Source organism: Oryctolagus cuniculus, chromosome 10 (genome assembly GCF_051225735.1).
Source record: "Oryctolagus cuniculus isolate XC-2025 breed Fujian yellow rabbit chromosome 10, ASM5122573v1, whole genome shotgun sequence".
NCBI lineage: Eukaryota > Metazoa > Chordata > Mammalia > Lagomorpha > Leporidae > Oryctolagus > Oryctolagus cuniculus.
In genome coordinates this window covers 113,667,025-113,686,209 of record NC_142876.1, presented here as the reverse complement: position 1 = coordinate 113,686,209, position 19,185 = coordinate 113,667,025, and the positions used below count along the sequence as shown (strand labels likewise).

The window sequence follows — 19,185 nt, the reverse complement described above, 5'->3', positions numbered from 1 at the left end:
ATGTAACAGAACCTGCACCTGTTCACACATGTATGTAACAGGACATATACCTGTTCTCACACGTATGTAACAGGACCTGCACCTGTTCACACACATATGTAACACCCTTGCACACACAGCATCTCTAATAAGGGACACGCTTACCCATACAGAGCATCACATGTTGAGTGAACGTCAGGTGATACAATTAAATTCAGAGCACACACTAACTCACATTTATGTTAACTCTCAAGTGTTAAGAAAATTTCTCTGGAAATAACTGAATATAAACCTAACAGAGACGTAAGACAGTTCCATGCATAGACAGACCCTTGCCACTTACTGCATATGAATATCTCATTCCTACTTTCCTAAAATTCTTATGAGAGTTCATTCCTACTGTGGATCCAGAACTTTATGAGGATTCTGCAGATGCAAAGGGAAGGAACTCACTGCCCTTCAGGTGAAAAACTAAAAGTAAGGTAAAAATCATGAAACAACCTTTAATCTAGTGACCACTTTATTGTCCAGGTCCTGTGGGAGTCCAGAAAGGGCTGTACGCTCCAATCATGATGGGCAGGTGTGCAGCTAGGAACACAGTGGCTTCCAAGATAGTCTGAGGTAGACTGAAGTATTCCCAAGTGAAAAAGGATGTACAGAGATTAATCCAGATATCTCCATGAACAGTAGCTGTGGTCACAACTGATAAATGAAGTAATACTCGAGATTAACCATTTTTTTCTTACTTTTTCAACAGACTTACTCTATGTTTTTCCCCTTTAAAAATGAGCAAAAAGATTTATTTTCTAGTTTTATTGCCGTAAGGAATGTTTTTTATCCTGAAGTCAGCATTGGGATCATAGCCAACGCCTTCCTTCTCTTCCAAATCCTCTCGTTCTTTCTCAAGCACAGGCCCAGGCCCACAGACCTGACCATTGGGCACCTGGCCCTCATCCACCTGCTGATGCTGATCACTGTGGGGGTCATAGCCACAGACATTTTTGAGTCTCAGGAGGTATGGGATGACATCATGTGTAAAGTTGTCATCTACTCATACCAGGTGACACGGAGCCTCTCCCTGAGCACCACCTGCCTGCTGAGTGTCCTCCAGGCTGTCACCCTCAGCCCCAGGAGCTCCTGTTTAGCAAAGTTTCAGCACACATCCTCACATCAAAACATGTCTGGGTTTCTCTTCCTATGGGTCTTCAATTTGTCCATCAGCGCTCATTTCTTAACCTCCACAGTTGACACCAAAAAATTGTACATCCCACAGTCTTATGTTTGTCACTAAATCCTGCTATCTTTGGGCCCTGAGCTACTTTCCAGGTACACATTTTCCATATTGTGGATCTTCTGGGATGCCTCCCTCTTAGGGCTCATGGAAGTCTCAAGTGGGTACATGGTGACTCCCTGTGCAAGCACAAGAGGTGGTCCCAGCATCTTCACAGCACCAGCCTCTCTCCAAGAGCCTCCCCAGAGCACAGGGCCACCCAGACCATCCTGCTGCTCATGTCATCTTTGTGCTCCTGTACTTGATGGACTGCATTGTGTACTCCTTCTCAGGGATGTGGTGGAACAGTGACCCAGTTTGCCTGTGCATCCATTTGTTGGTGTGCAATGGCTATGCCACCACTGGACCTTTGTTGTTCATCAGTAGTGAAAAGCAAATGATCCAGTTTTTCAAATCCATGTTGGAAAGGCATGCAAGTGTTTAATTTTTCATTAATGCCTGATTTCAAGAAAGAATAGGAACAGGGAAGCCTTTTCTAGGCTAGGAGAAAATGGTTTTTAAAAAAGTGGAGACTGTTCATTCTCATGGGATAGTTGGAGGGACAACCACAGTGTACATTCTGTGGAAGGAAGAGCGATGCTGTGGATCTGTGTGCAGGCTGCACAGGCACCACAACAAGCATGCACAAAACAAACGAACCCAATAGCCCTGAGCTGCAGAAAGCACCAGCTCTGGAGATCAAGATGAGATCAGATGGTAGTAGCCCAGGCTACTGTAGTTACAGCTACAGTGACACAGCAGACTCCAATTGGAGTCCAGTCCACAGCCCTGAGGGGAACACAGTTCTTACTCAACCAGCAGAGAAGAATAGGGGCACATCTCTCTCTTCCCATAACCCTAACAACAGCGTACATCAACCAGCTGCCAGAGGGTGGGTGCCATTTTGAAGCAGCTGCTTCAGGGACAGTCGCCATCTCATCAGCACAGGCAATGGCAGCAATTCCCATGCACTCATCTGGCAACAGATGGGGAGAGGCAACCTTTCCAATGTTAGTCCCAGCTGAAGAAACTCTTGTAAATGCCCAACATGATTGTGAAACAAGCAGGGTCGTGCTGGTATTCTGCATGCATGTGATCCAGGGATTTTACCAGATGAAAAAAAATCCACATTCCCCACTAATGTTGAGCCTGGCTGGAGGACTGACAGGGGCTCAGCACCCATCTTTGACGCTGAGGTGTGCTCAGCCTCTCAGAGTCCAGGGCTCAAAGCACAGAGGAAACAGTATGATCAAAGTGTGCATACTGCTGAAAGCAATTTACAGATTCAATGTAACCCCAATCACAATACCAATGACATTCCTCTTAGATCTAGAAAAACCAATGGTAAAATTCCTATGAAAACACAAGAGACCCTGGATAGCTAAAGCAATCTTATACAGCAAAGACAAAGCAACAGGCATCACAACACCAAATTTGAGACTTACTACAAGGAAGTTCTAATTCAAACAGCCTGGTACTAGTTAAAATAAAACAGCTACATAGACCAATGGAACAGAACAGAAATGCCAGGTATCAATCCAGCATCTACACCCAACTTATATTCAAACAAGGAGCTAAAACTATTCCCTGGACCAAGGACAGTCTCTTCAACAAATCGTGCTGGGAAAACTGGATTTCCACATGCAGAAAAATGAAGCAGGACCTCCACCTTACACAAAAGTCCACTCAAAGTGAATCAAAGACCTAAATCTACAACCTGCTACCACCAGATTACTAGAGAACACTGGAGAAACTCTTAAGTCTTTTCCTATGCCAATGTCCTGATTGGAATAGACCACAGAGCCAGAAGAAGTCAAAGTCAAAATTAACAAATGGGATTACATCAAACTAAGAAGCTTCTGCACTGCAGAAATACTCAGCAAAGTGAAGAATCAACTGAGAGAATGGGAGAAAATATTTGCCAACATGCCAATTGAAAAAGGATTAATATCCAGAATCTATGAAGAGCTCAAGAAACTCAACTTCAACAACACAACAATCCAGCCAAGAAATGGGTAAAGGAATTAAGTAAGTATTTTTTCAAGAGGCAAAACTCAAATGGCCAAAAGACACATAAAAAAATGCTCAGGATCACTAGCCATCAGGGAGATGTAAATGAAAAGCACAAAGAGATTTGACATCACCCCATTTAAAATGCCTGTCATACAGACATCAACAAACAAATAAGGCTGGCAAGCATGTGGTGGGAAAGGTAGCCTACTCCACAGCTGGTGACATGTAAACTGATACAACCAATGTTGAATGACCCAACCATCCCACCCCTGAAAATTTAACGAAATGAAGATAAATCAGCATATTAAAGAGATATCTGCACACCTATGTTCACTGCAGCTCAATTCACAAAAGCCAAGATATACATTTAACCCAGATGTCTACCAAATGAAGACTGGATAAAGAAATTATGATACATACACACTATGAAACACTACACAGCAATAAAAAAAAAAACCATGAAATCCTGTCATTTGCAACAAAATGGATGCACCTGGAAACTACGATTCTTAGTCAAATAATCCAGTCCCAAAAAGGCAAATACCTTATGATTTCCCTGATCTGGAATAACCAATACAGTACTTAAATGTCATCTACAGGAGTGAAATTTACACTTTGAGATTCAATAATTTTTCGTAGCCCTTCTCTCGACTTTGAGGAACAGTGGTTTTTTTCTTCATACTATTTGTTGAACTCTACTTAGTGTTTTTTTGACATATAAGTATAAAGCTAACGTAGATATTTGTTAAATTTAAGAATGATAACTGGAGAGGATGGAGAAGAAGGGTAGGAGGAGAGGTGAGAGAGAGGATAGGGTGGAAATTATCATTAGGTTCCTGAATCTGTACATGGAAATTGCATGAAATCTGGATACCTTAAATATTTAAAAAACTGTTCAATAATTAACATGTCTTTAGATGAGTAAATATTTGACCTCAAAATGATTAATGGTTGTGTACAAGATGTGCTCTCCAGGTTCACAGATATTTATGGAGTTCAGGGTTTTTTCTGTTAAACTACTTATGTTGTTGCATGTTGACATGTAAAAAATAGGTAACTTAACCCTACAACAAGTATTGGGTAAACCCAAGAGTCCAATTCAAATCAGATGCATAATAACTAGAGCTTGTCTTGAGTTACAAACTTTAAGTGACTAAACACATGTGAGTTTTCAAGATGGAGATGTGATCTGAGGACATACACAGGATAGAAGGACAAGAAAGGGGCATAGGAAACACTGGGGAATTGACCCAGTCACAGGACCCAGAGCAGGTGCTTGTGGCCCTGTGAGTGACAGAGCTCAAATACAAAGGAAGGAGGCAAGGGCACAGCTGTTCTCCCATCTGCAGCGTGAGTGAAACAGGAGTTGAGATGATGCATGACCACCATGAGGTCCAGCACTCGCTGACCTGCTTTAGGTTCAAGAAAAAGCACACCTGGGTTTTCATTATCACACCTACCCACTGCACCACTGTCTCATCACTCAATATTCTCATCAGATATAAAATGACCTCTTTGATCTTTGGCAGCAAGTAGGAGGCAACCACTAAAATGCTCAGTTTGTTTACTTTTAAGGAAATTTTAGCCCCATAGTCACTGTTGTCATCTGACACATAGAGCTGCTGCAGCATGTGCCGATGCATTGATATCATTCACTTAAAGCTGGGACACCTAACCTGGGATGAGATATGTAGTTGTGGTAATAGGCCATGTTCTGGTCCTGCAGCCAGCTCTAAGTCTCAATGTCTGACTAACACAAGTGAGATTCTTTAACTACAAGGTAATCAAATAGCTATCAGTAACTAAAGGAATCCTGAGAAGCCTCAAACATTTGTGAATGAATCTGTGCATTTCTAAAAAACACAGCAGTCTAACAATCCCAAGGGAAATCAGAAATTGTGTAAATGACCCGAAATGGCAAACCTATGTCACAATGTGTGTGATGCCTAAGCACTGCATAGAAGAAAATAGATAATATCAAATGATATTCCAACAAAGAGCAGTCTCTGGATGGTTATCTGAGCTTCTACTTTCAAAAACTGACAGAGAAATTAAGCCAATCATCTTTACAAGGATGAAAATAAAATCCTTGTTAGAATCAATACATAGGAGAAAGGAATGGATCACCAGTCAGAACTAGGGAGAAGACATCACCATAGAGCAGATGCTACACTTGATCTTAGCCAAAAGGCCGAGAAGTGATAGAGCAGATATCATTATAGTCATTAAAATATAATTAAGGGGCCCATGTTACGGTGTAGCAGATAAAACTACCACCACCTGTGATGCTGGCATCATGTATGGGCATTGGTGCATACCCCAGCTACTTTCACTTCCTACCCAGCTTCCTTCTAATGTCCCTGGGAACACATCGAAACATGGTCCTGGTGCTTGGGCCACTGCTACCTATCTAGGAAACCCAGATGAAGCTCCTGGTTCCTGGCTTCAGCCTGCTCCAGCCCTGACTATTGTGGCCATCTGAAGAGTGAACCAGCAGATGGAAGAGCTCTCTTTTCCTGTCTCTCCCTCTCTTTACCTTTGCTTTCAAATTAATAAATCTTTTAAAAAGATAATAATTTTCAACAAATTTACTGTAAAACAAATGTACTGCAGAAGATCTCTACAATTACAACTATGAATCACTAGTGACAGGCATTGAAGAGGACATGAAGAAATAGAACAACTTCCCATATGCAGGGAATGGAAGAGTAAGTACCATTTACAAGTCCGTATTATATAAACTGACATGCAGACACAATGCAGTCTCCATCAAATTACCAAGGGCACATTCCAGAAAACCAGAAACACTACTGATGTTGGGCACCAAAAAATAGGTTGTTCCCAGATCATTAGATCCCCGCAGAGACCCCCAGAGACTCGATCACACCAAACTGCAAAAGCAAGGTTTATTTGGGAGTACAAGCCACGACAGGGACTCCATCCAACCGAACGGCACAGCGGAGGAAGGAGTGAGGCCCCAGTGAGGCCCCTGTCTTTGGGAGAGTTTTTAAAGGAAAAAAGGGCTACATCAGCAGGAAAAAAGAGTTACATACAGCATGGAAGCTCTGGGTACAGGGAGTTACAGCGGGGGCTAACAGCACGGAAGCTTTGGGCGCAGGGAGTGACTTTCTTTAGCAATCTCTGCTTTGCTGTCCTTGGTCTACCAAGCTACCTGTCCCTGGTAAGCTTTGATATCTCCAGAATGCCTGAAGGCCTGCTTTTACAAGGACCCAGGTCTGCTATGGGTAACAGAGGCTGCTTTTTTTATTGTTTTAAAATGGAGTCACTTTGCTTCTTCACTGATGCATGAAAGACCCAACAGCAAAAACAATCCAACAGAACAAAGAGCACAGTATGTGGCTTAAAATATACTGCAAAGCTATAGTGATTATAATAGCACAATGAAAGACGATTAAAAACACATTAACAGAAATAAAGCTCTTTGCTTGAAATGCGGTTCTGTAATACCAAAACGTATCATAGGCATTTTGAAGGCTAAAAGGAGCTGTAACTAGTAACCCAGCCACAGGAGCACACCCCATGAGACGCACCTGTCTGAACGAAGCCCTTTCACCTGGAGAAGTCAGTGGCATTGGCTGGGAATCTAGCAATCAAAAGGTTTTGTCCTATTGGGAACCAATTCCTAAATATCCTGAAATGCAACCGCAGCAGGCAAAGTTCTCAGTTAGGTTGGGGAATTTACCCAGTTACAGACCTTCTCCGTGGGAACTTCGGAGCCAAGGAGCAGGTGCTCAGCCTGGTGGTCAACACGGGTGTCCCACTCTGGAGGGCAGCGTGGACTGCTGACTCCAAGCTTCCTGCCCACGCAGACCTGGGGGCAGCTGTGATGGCTCAAGCGACTCACGGGGGAGACCTGGACTGCATTTCCAGGCCCTGGCTGCCCCACACCCAGGTCTTTGGGAACATTGCAGGATATGGCCAGGGGATGGTGGCTCCTTCAACTCCTCCCCCCTCCTGCTCTCCCTCTCAAATACATGGAATATTAAACCGTGCTTGTTAAAAGCGAATTTTAGAAGCGACCATCCCCTCACTGTGTGACCATTTTAAAGAATCGAGACTCCTGGCCACTGCGCCCCAAAACCCACGTGACGCTGGCAGCAGAGCCCACCGACCTCACTCCGCGCCACCCAAGCCTTCAGAACTACAGAAAGTCTGCACCCTAATGTTTATCGCAGCACAATTCACAAAAGCCAAGACCTGGAACCAACCTAAATGCCCATCAACAGTAGACTGGATAAAGAAATTATGGGATATGTACTCTTTAGAATACTATACCGCAGTAAGAAACAACGAAATCCAGTCATTTGCAACAAAATGGAGGAATCTGGAACACATCATGCTGAGTGAAGTAAGCCAGTCCCAAAGGGACAAATACCATATGTTCTCCCTGATCGGTGACAACTGACTGAACACCAAAAAGGAAACCTCCTGAAGTGAAATGGACACTATGAGAAATGGTGACTTGATCAGCATAGCCCTGACTGTTAAGGAACAACTTAATACATTATCCCTCTTAGTTTTTTTTTTGTCTGTTCTACTTAATATGACTGGTTTAATTCTGTAATTATCACACAGTTATTCTTAAGTGTTGAAAATTAACTGAAATGTGATCCCTGTTAAACATAAGAGTGGGAATAAGAGAGGGAAGAGATGTACAATTTGGGACATGCTCAGGCTGACTTGCCCCAAATGGTAGAGTTAGAAACATACCAGGGGATTCCAATTCAATCCCATCAAGGTGGCATGTACCAATGCCATCTCACTAGTCCAAGTGATCAATTTCAGTTCACAATTGATCATAATGAAAGGACTAAGAGTCAAAGGGAGCACATAAACAAGTCTAGTACCTGCTAACACTAACCGATAGAATAAATAAAGGGGAGAGTGATCCAACATGGGAAGCGAGATACTCAGCAGACTCGTAGAATGGCAGATGTCCTAAATAGCACTCTGGCCTCAGAATCAGCCCTAAAGGCATTCGGATCTGGCTGAAAAGCCCATGAGATTATTTCAGGCATGGAAAGCCAAGACACTCAGGCAAAAAAAAAAAAAAAAAAAAAAAAAAAAAACCTAAATGAAAGATCTCTGTGAGTGAGATCCCAGTGGAAAGAACAGGTCTTCAAAGAAGGAGGTACCTTTCTCTGAAGGGAGGAGAGAACCTCCACTTTGACTATGACCTTGTCTAAACAAGATAAGAGTCGGAGAACTCAGAGGGCTTCCATAGCCTTGGAAACTCATGACTGGAGCATAGGGAGATTACTGATGCCATAGACAGGAGTGTCAAGTGGTAAAGTCAACAACAGGAGTCATTGTGTACTTACTCCTCATGTAGGATCTCTGTTTTTAGCGTGCTGTACATTGATATTTAATGCTATAACGAGTACTCAAACAATATATTTCACTTTGTGTTTCTATGGGGGTGCAAACTGTTGAAATCTTTACTTAATGCATACTAAACTGATCTTCTGTAAAAAAAAAATAAAAAATAAAAAAAAAAGAAATTATCAATTCCCAACTTGACTCTCACTGGGATTAAACATGACAATAGGTCTGATCTGATTTCATCATCATTTCAAAAACCATCTATTATTTTTCACTTTATGTTTCTATGTGGGAGCAAACTGTTGAAATCCTTACTTAATGTATACTAAGCTGATCTTCTGTATATTAAGATAATTGAAAATGAATCTTGATGTGAATGGAAGGGGAGAGGGAGTGGGAAAGGGGAGGGTTGTGGGTGGGAGGGACGGTATGGGGGGGGGGGAAGCCATTGTAATCCATAAGTCATACTTTGGAAATTTATATTCATTAAATAAAAGTTAAAAAAGAAAAAAAGAAAAAAAAAAAGAAAGTCAACACCTCGGCCTGGTCCAGACGTGGCACAGCCAAGAACGCGCAATCTGTGTCGCCAGGCCGCGTCCCTGCCCCCGGAGCCGCAAAGCAGGGAGCTGAGCCCCCAGGCCGCCCCGGGCCGCGAGAGCCCGGTCCCAGCTCGCTGCCCGCGTGGCGGCGCGGAGCCCAGGCTGCAGGCGAAACTGTGCCCGAAGCCCGCCCGGCCTGCGCGATGCAGCAGCCCGCCCGGCCCGCGCGACCCCGCCACCAGCCCGCCAGCCCGCCGGGTCATCGCCACCTACCCGGGCACCTCCGCCGGGTGCCGCACAAACAGCACCAGTCCTCCCCATCTCTGAGGCCGTCCCGCGGAGGCCGGGACGCAGTGCTCCCAGAAGGTCGCAGTCTCCTCCAGGCGGCGGCTTCGCGAAGCCAGGGTCAGGTGTGGAGAGAAGGTCACCGCGCCGGGCGAGGAGCTTAGGCCCACAGCCCAGCAGAGCCCCGCGCCTGCCCCAGCACCTGGGCTCCCAAGGCCTCTGGCCTTCAAATTACCTCGGCGCCGCGCTCTGCGCCCAGGCTCGCTCACGTGTGCGTGGGGGCCAAGGCGAGAGCGCCCATCTGAGCATGCCCAGAATTGATAGCCCTTCCTAACCGCATCTGCCCTACCTGTGTAAATGCCACGGTAACAACCGCAGCTTTCCTTAGAAAAAAATAAGCAGGCGTGGTTTTTTTTTTTCTTAAATTTTATTTAAGGTATACAAATTTCATGTATTTCATACCTATGGATTCAGGAACACAGAGATACTTCCCATCCTACCCTCCCTCCCACCCTTCTTCCTTCTCCCTCTCCTGTTCCCATTCTTAATTTTTATTTACAAAGATGTATTTTCAGTTAGCTTCATACTCATAAGGGCTCAGGAAATAGTATGCGGGAAAACACAACAGAACAACAACAACAAAAAACCAGCGCTCCTCAAAATCCAGACAAGGAATGTTAAAATCCTCTCATCTCGAATTGAAAATGAATCTTGATGTGAATGGAAGGGGACAGGGAGCAGGAAAGGGGAGGGTTGCGGGTAGGAGGGAAGTTATGGGGGTGGGGGGAAGCCATTGTAATCCATAAGCTGTACTTTGGAAATTTATATTCATTAAAATAAAGTTAAAAATAATCCTCTCGGGTAGAGGAGGGACGCCCAGGGCTCCGAGTCCACACATCGGCGCTGGAAGCGGAGGTGAGCTCAGTAACCGGAGACATTGCGGGGAAATGGCGGACAGAATTTTAGAGGGAAGCGGGCATTGAAGCGGGAAAGTTCAACAGACTGACCACAGGAGAGAAGGAAAAAATAATAAATAAATAAATAAAAAGGTGGGGGCATACTGGTACAGACAAGTTCCACTCTCTGCCAACCTTGCAAAGGCCAGCAAGAGACAAAGAGCTGGGATATACATAATAAAAGGGGAGAGTTAAGGCTACAATTCAGTAGCCTAGGCAACCCAGTGGGAGTCCACAGGAGAAACCGAGCCTGCACAGACTCTTTGGGTAGAAGCCAGCTGAAGCTAAATACCATCCATTCTGCTCAGCCTTGCAATATTACTTACCTCCCGAATAAAAAATAAAATAAAATAAAATAAATGAATACATAAATAAAGAGAGATTTACCACGCATAACCTGAGCGTGTCACCTTTGCACACCTGTAACCCTGAAGAACCAAGCAGAGCTCTCAGGCCACACCCATCTCAAGCCTCCAAGGTTCCTCCAACAGCAGGCAGTCCACTTAACACAGACATGGTATAAAAAAAAAAAAAACTCACAGTGAGGGAAACAGAATTAACCATGCCAAGCAATAAACACAGAAATCGAGGGAACAAGATCAACGATGACATTATGATGCCTCCAAATAAACAAAAGACCCCAAGCAAAGATTATGAAGATGATGAGATAGAAGAAATGCAAGATACGGATTTCAAAAAATTTATGATAAGAACATTTAGAAGTTTTCAAAAGCAAATCCTTGAACTACAGAAATCCTTATTGGACAGGATTGAAAATCTCTCTCATGAAAATGAAATTTTAAGGAAGAATCAAAATGAAATGCAGAAACTAGTAGAACAGGAAAGTGTGATAGTGAAGAGACATCAAAATGAAGAGGTCAATAGATCAAATGACAAACACATTAGAGAGCCTTAAAAACAGAATGGGTGAAGCAGAAGAGAGAATATCAGACTTAGAAGACAGAGAACAGGAAAGGATACAGTCAGACCAAAGCAAAGAAGAGGAAATTAGAAATCTAAAAAATATTGTTGGGAATCTACAGGATACTATTAAAAAAACCAACATTCGGGTTCTAGGAGTTCCTGAAGGCATGGAGAGAGAGAGAGGATTAGAAGGCCTTTTTAGTGAGATACTAGCAGAGAACCTTCCGGGTTTGCAGAAGGACAGAGACATCCTAGTACAGGAAGCTCATAGAACCCCCAGTAAACATGACCAAAAGAGATCCTCACCACGACACGTTGTAATTAAACTCACCACAGTGAAACAGAAAGAAAAGATCCTAAAATGTGCAAGAGAGAAACGTCAGATTACTCTCAGAGGATCTCCAATCAGAATCACAGCAGACTTCTCATCAGAAACACTACAGGCTAGGAGGGAATGGCGAGACATAGCACAGGTGCTAAGAGAGAAAAATTGCCAGCCCAGAATATTATATCCTGCTAAGCTCTCATTTGTGAATGAAGGTGAAATAAAGACCTTTCATAGCAAACAGAAATTGAAAGACTTTGTGGCCACTCGTCCGGCCCTGCAAAAGATACTTAAAGATGTGCTACACTCAGAAACACAGAAACACAGCCATCAATATGAAAGAAGGGAAAGGAAGAACACCTACCAGTAAAAGAGCATGGGAAGCTCAAAGCATATACTAGAATATATCTCCGGGAAAATGGCAGGGCAAAGTCACTATGTATCAATAGTCACATTAAATGTGAATGGCCTGAACTGTCCAGTTAAAAGACACAGACTGGCTGACTGGCTTAAGGAACAACACCCAACTATTTGTTGCCTACAAGAAACACATCTCTCTAACAAAGATGCATGCAGACTGAAAGTGAAAGGTTGGAAAAAGATATTCCATGCCAACAAAAAAAAAAAAAAAAAAAAAACAAAAAAAGCAGGTGTAGCCATATTAATATCAGACAAAATAAACTTTAATACAAAACTGTTAAGAGAGACAAAGAGGGGCACTATATAATGATTAAGGGTTCAATTCAACAGGAAGATGTAACTATTATAAATGTATATGCACCTAATTACAGGGCACCGGTCTATTTAAAAGATATGTTAAGGGACTTAAAGGTAGACTTAGATTCCAATACAATAGTACTGGGGGACTTCAATACTCCACTCTCAGAAATTGATAGATTATCCAGACAGAAGATCAACAAGGAAACAGCAGATTTAATCGACACTATTGCCCAAATGGATCTAACAGATATCTATAGAACTTTCAATCTTACATCTAAAGATTCTACATTCTTCTCAGCAGTGCATGGAACCTTCTCTAGGATTGATCACATACTAGGTCATTCAGCAAGTCTCAGCAAATTTAAAAGAATTAGAATCATACCATGCAGCTTCTCAGACCACAGTGGAATGAAGCTGGAAATTAGGAACTCAGGAAACCCCAGAAAGTATGCAAACCAATGGAGACTGAACAACATGCTCCTGAATGAACACTGGGTCATTCAAGAAATCAAAAGAGAAATCAGAAACTTTCTGGAAGTAAATGAGGATAACAACACAACATATCAAAACTTATGGGATACGGCAAAAGCAGTATTGAGAGGCAAGTTTATAGCAATAGGGGCCTATATCAAGAAATTGGAAAGGCACCAAAAATTGAGCTTTCAGCACATCTAAAGGACCTAGAAAATTTGCAGCAAACCAGACCCAAATTTAGTAGGAGAAGAGAAATAATTAAAATGAGAAAAGAAATTAACAGGATTGAATCCAAAAAAAATTACAAAAAATCAGCCAAGCGAAGAGCTGGTTTTTTGAAAAAATAAACAAAATTGACACCCATTGGCCCAACTAACTAAAAAAAGATGAGAAAAGACCCAAATCAATAAAATCAGAGATGAGAAAGGAAACATAACAACAGACACCACAGAAATAAAAAGAACCATCAGAAACTACTACAAGGACTTGTATGCCAGCAAACAGGGAAACCTAGATTCCTGGACACATACAATCTACCTAAAGTGAACCATGAAGACATAGAAAACCTAAATAGACCCATAACTGAAACAGAAATTGAAACAGTAATAAAGGCCCTCCCAACAAAGAAAAGCCCAGGACCAGATGGATTCACTGCTGAATTCTACCAGACATTGAAATAAGAACTAACTCCATTTCTTCTCAAACTATTCAGAACAATCGAAGAAGAGGGAATCCTCCCAAATTCTTTCTATGAAGCCAGCATCACCTTAATCCCTAAGCCAGAGAAAGAAGCAGCACTGAAAGAAAATTACAGACCAATATCCCTGATGAACATAGATGCAAAAATCCTCAATAAAATTCTCACCAATAGAATACAACAACACAACAGAAAGATCATCCACCCAGACCAAGTGGGATTTATCCCTGGTATGCAGGGATGGTTCAACATTCGCAAATCAATCAATGTGATTCACCACATTAACAGACTGCAGAAGAACCATATGATTATCTCAATAGATGCAGAGAAAGCATTCGATAAGATTCAACACATTTTCATGATGAAAACTCTAAGCAAATTGGGTATAGAAGGAACATTCCTCAATATAATCACAGCAATTTATGAAAAGCCCACAGCCAGCATCCTATTGAATGGGGAAAAGTTGGAAGCATTTCCACTGAGATCTGGCACCAGACAGGGATGCCCACTCACATCACTGCTATTTAACATAGTTCTGGAAGTTTTAGCCAGAGTCATCAGACAAGAAAAAGAAATTAAAGGAATACAAATTGAGAAGGAAGAAGTCAAACTATCCCTCTTTGCAGACGATATGATTCTTTACTTAGGGTATGCAAAGACCTCTACTAAGAGACTATTGGAATTCATAGAGGAGTTTGGCAAAGTAGCAGGATATAAAATCAATGCACAAAAATCAACAGCCTTTGTATCCACAAGCAATGCCATGGCTGAGAAAGAACTTCTAAGATCAATCCCATTCACAATAGCTACAAAACAATCAAATACCTTGGAATAAATTTAACCAAGGACGTTAAAGATCTCTACGATGAGAATTACAAAATCTTAAAGAAATAGAAGAGGATACCAAGAAATGGAAAAATCTTCAATGCTCATGGATTGGAAGAATAAACATCATCAAAATGTCCATTCTCCCAAAAGCAATTTATAGATTCAATGCAATCCCAATCAAGATACCAAAGACATTCTTCTCAGATCTAGAAAAAATGATGCTGAAATTCATATGGAGGCACAAGAGACCTCCAATAGCTAAAGCAAACTTGTACAACAAAAACAAAGCTGGAGGCATCACAATACCAGATTTCAGGTCATTCTACAGGGCAGTTGTAATCAAACAGCATGGTACTTGTACACAAACAGATGGATAGACCAATGGAACAGAATTGAAACACCAGAAATCAACCCAAACATCTACAGCCAACTTATATTTGATCAAGGATCTAAAACTAATTCCTGGAGCAAGGACAGTCTATTCAATAAATGGTGCTGGGAAAACTGGATTTCCATGAGCAGAAGCATGAAGCAAGACCCCTACCTTACACCTTACACAAAAATCCACTCAATGTGGATTAAAGACCTAAATCTACGACCTGACACCATAATTACTAGAGAACATTGGAGAAACCCTTCAAGATATTGGTACAGGCAAAGAATTTCTGGAAAAGACCAGGGAGGCACAGGCAGTCAAAGCCAAAATCAACTATTGGGATTGCATCAAATTGAGAAGTTTCTGTACTGCAAAAGAAACAGTCAGGAGAGTGAAGAGACAACCAACAGAATGGGAAAAAATATTTGCAAACTATGCAACAGATAAAGGGTTAATAACCAGAATCTACAAAGAGATCAAGAAACTCCACAAAAACAAAACCAACAACCCACTTAAGAGATGGGCCAAGGACCTCAATAGAGATTTTTCAAAAGAGGAAATCCAAATGGCCAACAGGCACATGAAAAAATGTTCAAGATCACTAGAAATCAGGGAAATGCAAATCAAAACCACAATGAGGTTTCACCTCACCCCGGTTAGAATGGCTCACATACACAAATCTACCAACAACAGACGGTGGTGAGGATGTGGGGAAAAAGGGACACTAACCCACTGTTGGTGGGAATGCAAACTGGTCAAGCCACTATGGAAGTCAGTCTGGAGATCCCTCAGAAACCTGAAGATAACCCTACTGTTCGACCCAGCCATCCCACTCCTTCGATTTACGCAAAGGAATTTAAATTGGCAAACAAAAAAGCGGTCTGCACCCTAATGTTTATTGCAGCACGATTCACAAAAGCCAAGACCTGGAACCAACCTAAATGCCCATCAACAGTAGACTGGATAAAGAAATTATGGGATATGTACTCTTTAGAATACTATACCGCAGTAAGAAACAACGAAATCCAGTCATTTGCAACAAAATGGAGGAATCTGGAACACATCATGCTGAGTGAAATAAGCCAGTCCCAAAGGGACAAATACCATATGTTCTCCCTGATTGGTGACAACTGACTGAACACCAAAAAGGAAACCTCCAGAAGTAAAATGGACACTATGAGAAACGGTGACTTGATCAGCATAGCCCTGACTGTTAAGGAACAACTTAATACATTATCCCTCTTAGTAGTTTTTTTTGTCTGTTCTACTTAATATGACTGGTTTAATTCTGTAATTAATACACAGTTATTCTTACGTGTTGAAATTTAACTGAAATGTGATCCCTGTTAAACATAAGAGTGGGAATAAGAGAGGGAAGAGATGTACAATTTGGGACATGCTCAGGCTGACTTGCCCCAAATGGTAGAGTTAGAAACATACCAGGGGATTCCAATTCAATCCCATCAAGGTGGCATGTACCAATGCCATCTCACTAGTCCAAGTGATCAATTTCAGTTCACAATTGATCATAATGAAAGGACTAAGAGTCAAAGGGAGCACATAAACAAGTCTAGTACCTGCTAATACTAACCGATAGAATAAATAAAGGGGAGAGTGATCCAACATGGGAAGCGAGATACTCAGCAGACTCATAGAATGGCGGATGTCCTAAACAGCACTCTGGCCTCAGAATCAGCCCTAAAGGCATTCGGATCTGGCTGAAAAGCCCATGAGATTATTTCAGGCATGGAAAGCCAAGACACTCTGGCAAAAAGATCTCTGTGAGTGAGATCCCAGTGGAAAGAACAGGTCTTCAAAGAAGGAGGTACCTTTCTCTGAAGGGAGGAGAGAACCTCCACTTTGACTATGACCTTGTCTAAACAAGATAAGAGTCGGAGAACTCAAGGGGCTTCCATAGCCTTGGAAACTCATGACTGGAGCATGGGGAGATTACTGAGGCCATAAACAAGAGTGTCAAGTGGTAAAGTCAACAACAGGAGTCATTGTGCACTTACTCCTCATGTAGGATCTCTGTCCGTAATGTGCTGTACATTGAGACTTAATGCTATAACGAGTACTCAAACAATATATTTCACTTTGTGTTTCTATGGGGGTGCAAAGTGTTGAAATCTTTACTTAATGTATACTAAACTGATCTTCTGTAAAAAAAAAAAAAAGAAGAAGAAGAAGAAGAAGAAGAAATTATCAATTCCCAACTTGACTCTCACTGGGATTAAACATGACAATAGGTCTGATCTGATTTCATCATCATTTCAAAAATCATCTATTATTTTTCACTTTATGTTTCTGTGTGGGAGCAAACTGTTGAAATCTTTACTTAATGTATGCTAAACTGATCTTCTGTATATAAAGAGAATCAAAAATGAATCTTTATGTGAATGGAAGGGGAGAGGGAGTGGGAGAGGGGAGGGTTGCGGGTGGGTGGGACGTTATGGGGGGGAAGCCATTGTAATCCATAATTCGTACTTTGGAAATTTATATTCATTAAATAAAAGTTAAAAAAATTAAAAAAAAATAATCCTCTCATCTTGAAGTGTCAATGTCACTCCTGCAGATTACATTCAGGTACTACACAAAGTGTATTTTTATTAAAGAAAAATGTCTCTAGAAACAGGGGATGCCAGTGCCTAAAACAAAAGGATCAATTCGATGACTTACAGCTGTGAAAGCCAGCAGTGAAAGGAAAAAGGCTCACAAGCTAATAATCTAACTTTACACCTTAAGGAGTTTTAGAAAGAGGAAAACCAAAACCAAATCTAACAGAATGAAAGAAGAAATATAGCAGAGTGGAACCAGACGAAGCCAAGAGAGGGAGACATAGGAGGTACCCAAAACTAAGCTGGATTCCTAGGGACCATCAGCAAAATTGACAGGTTTTGACCTGAAATGCCTGAAGGAAGAGAAGATGCAAAAAACTGCATAGGAAAAGAGGCTGAGGACCTCACCACCCAATCTACAGAACTGTAAGTAGGGCCCCCTGGGGACAGGTGCATGTGAACACCACACCACCTAGTCTACAGAACTGTAAGTAGGGCCACTGGGGACAGGTGCATCTGAGGACCACACCACCCAGTCTACAGAACTGTAAGTAGGGTCCACTGGGACAAGTGCATGTGAACACCACACCACCCAGTCTACAGAACTGTAAGAAGGGCCCACTGGGACACATGCATGTAAGGACCACACCACCAAGTCTACAGAACTGTAAGTAGGGGCCAATGGGGACAGGGGCATGTAAGGACCTCACCACCCAGTCTACAGAACTGTAAGTAGGGCCCACTGGGACAGGTGCATGTGAACACCACACCACCAAGTCTACAGAACTGTAAGTAGGGGCCAATGGGGACAGGGGCATGTATGGACCACACCACCAAGTCTACAGACCTGTATGTAGGGGCCAATGGGGACAGGGGCATGTAGGGACCTCACCACCCAGTCTACAGAACTGTAAGTAGGGCCACTGGGACAGGTGCATGTGAACACCACACCACCAAGTCTACAGAACTGTAAGTAGGGCCACTCGGGACAGGTGCATGTGAGGACCACACCACCAAGTCTACAGAACTGTATGTAGGGCCACTGGGACTGCAAGCCAACAAATTAGACAACCCACGTAAAACTGACACATTCCTACAAACACAAAAACGACCAATTCTGACTCCAAGGAGAGATACAACATCTGAACAGACAGGAGAAGGGAGATTTGATCTGTACTAAACTTCCCTGCACAGCTGCCAGTGAGCACGCAGGAGGCTGCTGGGCTGCAGGACGGGAGCGATGCCTCCGCCACCAGAACTTGGTTCTTCAGGCTCACCTGGCAGCCATTCAGGCTGTGAGTCCACAGCAAGATAAAGAGGAAAGAGCAAGGTGCTCCAGAGAAACCTAGTGGAAGCAAATCCTGTTGTTCTCCAGAGGAGCAGCATCAGCGGTAACAACAAGTTTCAGAGTGGGAAAATGAGGGACCGCAGTGTGCTGGAGGATGTGGGCCTCTCAAGGGGTGGCTTAGCCCACTGTGCCACGTCTGTGATGATGAAGAGCGCCTGTGTGTTAAATGTGTGTCTACACATCCTGTGCAGTCCTGGTTTTCAGTTACAGCATCTCATTTCTTTCCTGGCAGCATCTAAAGTGATCTGTGAGGATTTTTTCTCTTTATGAACTCTTAGATTTAAGAATAGTGCTTCAATTTGTTGTCATATTTTCCTTACTGATGATCAAACTGTCCTGTCTTTAGCCAATGTTCTGTTCTCTGACTTTAACTGCTCCTCTGTGTTTCTTCCCTACTCCTCCTAGGTTCTGGAATTTTTGGTATTTCATAATTTTTCATGTATTGGTCATACAAATATATCCTTCAACCCTGGTCACATGGCAGCTACTGAGCAAGGATTCCAAGCATAAATTTGTGCAAAATGGACCCAATCACTGCATCAAACAGCTC

The 19,185-nt window shown here is 42.5% G+C and overlaps 1 non-coding gene across 1 annotated transcript; it reads right to left on the bottom strand.

The window, feature by feature from the left end:
• Positions 1–5,275: 5,275 nt before the first annotated feature.
• Positions 5,276–5,465, bottom strand: LOC149124426 (U2 spliceosomal RNA). Its single transcript, XR_016215181.1, has one exon. It is a non-coding gene; the product is annotated as a U2 spliceosomal RNA (small nuclear RNA).
• Between the last annotated feature and the right edge of the window lie 13,720 nt (positions 5,466–19,185).